Raw genomic sequence first — 3,770 nt, 5'->3', positions numbered from 1 at the left:
ACACTTGCCTACAACATCTTTCCTTCTAATCAATTCATGCAGGTCGGGAGATGGAAGACTCTGTACTATAGGAGAGAGGTAAAACAGGTCTGGGAACATTTGTACACAAGTATGTTAGTTGTTGCTAGAAGCAATAGGCTTGTGTAACTTTATGTTTGGACTGTAGGCTATCATAAAGAATAGAAGTTCAAGTTTAAACACTTACAGTGAATACTCTGGGCCTATAAATAACATAAGACCTATTTACGGGGAAATTTGCCAGAATAAGCTTAGCAGTTTTTCTTCTTTATGCAGGCTTAAAGTTTTCTCCTATGTCTATATCCCCTTGTGTGTTCCCATGAAAGTTGCATTCACATGAAATATGTATTACTTAGGCTTTTTTTTTTTTTTTTAAAGTTACCACTGCCCTAATTTAGCACCTCACAGTTGTCCTTGTCTTTTGCAATAGCCTCCTGGCCTATTGCCCTGCCTCTCATTTCTTCTTCTTCAATAGAATGACTGAAAAGTAGGATGTAGGAGTTAAAATCCTATTCTAAATCCTTGCAATTTAATTGATATATATATATATATATATATATATACATACATACACATATGTATGTATTTAATTTTTAAAATTCAATTTAATTAACATATACTGCATTATTAGTTTCAAGAGTAGAATTTAGTGATTCATCAGTTGCATATAACACCCAGTGCTCTTTACTTCAAGTACCTTCCATAACGCCCATCACCTAATTACCCCATCCCAAAGTTCTGTCCTGTTCCTCCATGCTGTGTCTCTGTTTCTCTCTTGGCTGGTCAGACCCATTTTAATTGGAGGGCTGACCAAGCCTAGTGAGTTCAAATATCACAATGATTTGATTCCTAAATCTTTATATTCATCTCTTTCTTAGTTTCAGACTCATTGCCTACTGCATGTCACCACATAGATAGATGGGTCAGCATGATCAAAAAGAACTCTTCTTGTTCCCCTTAGAATTTGCTTCTGAACTTCTCAACAAATGGTGCTAGAAAAATTGGGTAACAAGTGATGCTAGAAAAATTGGGTATGCGTAGATAAATAAATGACCCTGTACCTCATGCCATATTCAGAAATATACTCAAAATAGATCATAGACCTAAAATATAAAACCTAATGTTTGAAACTTCTAGAATAGAATGTAGGATTTAAAATTTTGAAACCTTGGACAAGGCAATGATTTCTTAGCCAAGACACAAAAAGCTCTAACTATAAAAAATTTTTTTGATACATTGGACTTCATCAAAATTAAGTACTTTTTGAAAGCATCATTAAAATTATGGAAAGACACATCACAGACTGGGAGAAAATATTTCCAAATAATGTATGTGATAAAGGACATATTCAAAATAAGAATTCTTGCAACTTATTAGTAAAACAAACAACCCAATGAAAAATGGACAATTTGAATAGACATTTTACAAAAGATACAATCTTATAAATACATGAAAAGTTGCTCAACATCATTATTCATTGGAGACATGCAAATGAAAACCACAATAAGATTCCACTACACAGGTAGTGATTCTAAAATCATTTAGAATGGCTTAAATGAAAATTAATATCAATATCAAAAGCTGGTGAAGATGGAGTGCAGTTGGAACTCTTAGATTGCTGGTGAGAATGAAAGACGTATAGGCATGGTAGAAAAGTTTGGCAGTTTCTTAAGACGCTAAATAAATACTTCTTATACAACTGAGAAATTCTTGGTCTTTAATCATGCGAAATGAAAACAAATGTACGCATAATAACTAGTACTTGATTGTTTATAACAGCTTTATTCGTAATAGCCACAAACTGGAAACAACCCAAATGTCCTCAGCCAGTGAATGGATGAACAACTTATTACATACAATGACATGCTACTCATGATGTAAAGGAGCAAACTACTGAGACAACGAGATGAATAAATCTCAAAAGTATTGTGTTAAGTGGGAAAAGGCCACACAAAAGACTACATACTATATGATTCAATTTATGTGGAATTCTGCAAAGGCAAAAAAATCTGAAGAATCAGATCAGTGGTTAGCAGATCTAGGATAAAGAGAAGGGAGCCACTTCAAAGAGACTCAAAGAGTACTTTATAGGATGATGGAAATACTGTGTATCTCAGTACTGAAGGAAGTTACATGGCTATATGTGCTTGTTAAACCTCAGACCTACATACCTGAGATAAGATGGTAGCAGCAGGAGGACAGGACTGCAGTGTTGGTGGCCAAGGCAGCAGTGCTGGTGGTGGTCCCATATGCAGGAGAGGCAAGGGCCACAGCAACTTGCTGGACAAGTGGAAGATTGATGACAAGTCTGTAAATATTGATAAATGGGATGGATCAGCTGTGAAGGATTCTTTGGATGATTCTGCCAAAAAGGTACTTCTGGAAGAGTTCAAGTATGTACTTTGGTATGATTTACAGTCACTTCACTATCATACCATCTCCTGTTTCTTTGCCATAGTGGCTTTGATTTGGGGTATATGCACCCCCTTCCATGATATAAGCCTGTTTTGGCTTTGTGTGTCATATCCTATTTTGAGATGATGGCGATCCTGACCATTTATATTCATAGAAGGAAAAGAGTAACTTTCTTATGTCCCACAGGAAACACTCTGAAGTTGTTGTTAAATCCTATAGGAATGGATCCTGAGGATATTTGGCAACTGTCCTCAAGTCTCAAAAGGTTCAGTGATAAATTTGCTCTGAAGCGGACTCTCATGAGTAGAAGAACAAAGCAGCAGCAGAGAGTTTGAATACCCCAAGTCCATTGCTAAGTTTTTTGACCACAGTGTGACACTGGTCATGGATGCATAGGAGCCTGAAGTATCCAGTCTCTATGACATTCTTGCCACAGAAAGAAAAATAAAATAGCCAATTCTAAAAGCAGCCATCTTTCTGCTGGATCGTGCTGAATTTCAAGGTGAAGGAGAAGGAAACAGATAACCTAAAATGGATAAAGTAAAATATGTTAAAATGACCCTGTCTTGTCCTGAAGTTTTATTCCATTCTGAACGGGACTTTCGAGTTCAGATATGGGAAGTTGTAGCTCTGATATCTAACTTTAGCCTCCTTGATCTGCTGCTTGGTGTCGTTTTGATTTGCTTTTCCAGAAAAGCATTTTTTAAACAGCCATACAGACTTCCTCCTTCATACCTAGCAGTACTTTATATCGAATAGCTTTGTGCCATGCAGCATTTAAAGACTCAATTTTTAAAACTGTTAACCTGTTGCTGACTTTATTGTGTTAATTCCTGTTTCAACAGCTATTTCCCTTGTTTTGGAATACAACTTCTTGTGTATGACAGCTTTCCTTCACACATCATTTTTGTGAGTGTGTATATATCTGACTTGGGGAGAATTAGGGAAAAAAACACAGATTTTTAATTTGTTCAAAAAGACTTCCTGCCTGTTACGTTTTGTGCTCTTAATCAATTAAAGGATCCACGGGCACTTTTAATTTTATACTGTCTATGTATTCTACTAGTATATCCCTGTTGATATGTTCATGCCCTTTATTAACTGCCATTTTCTAAAATGTTTTTAAATAAAAGAAGATATGAAAAAAAAGAACTACATACTTAAAATTGATTAATTAAAAAATATTCCCTCCAAATGACTTCTCTTTCAGTGCTCTCTACCTCAGGAACTGGTTTCCACCTTCCAGTGAGGTCCCCAACCTGATACCTGTGTGATAATCTATTTTTCTGTTCCACCTCGCCAAAACAAGCAATGGCAAAGTCAAACAAATTGTTCTT

The 3,770-nt window shown here is 35.8% G+C and overlaps 1 pseudogene; it reads left to right on the top strand.

The window, feature by feature from the left end:
- The first annotated feature begins 2,199 nt into the window (after positions 1 to 2,199).
- Positions 2,200 to 2,886, top strand: LOC100688477 (annotated as a pseudogene).
- The last annotated feature ends 884 nt before the right edge of the window (positions 2,887 to 3,770 follow it).

The sequence above is a fragment of the Canis lupus genome, chromosome 30, assembly GCF_011100685.1.
Source record: "Canis lupus familiaris isolate Mischka breed German Shepherd chromosome 30, alternate assembly UU_Cfam_GSD_1.0, whole genome shotgun sequence".
Lineage (NCBI taxonomy): Eukaryota > Metazoa > Chordata > Mammalia > Carnivora > Canidae > Canis > Canis lupus.
This window is presented reverse-complemented; position numbering and strand designations above follow the sequence as displayed.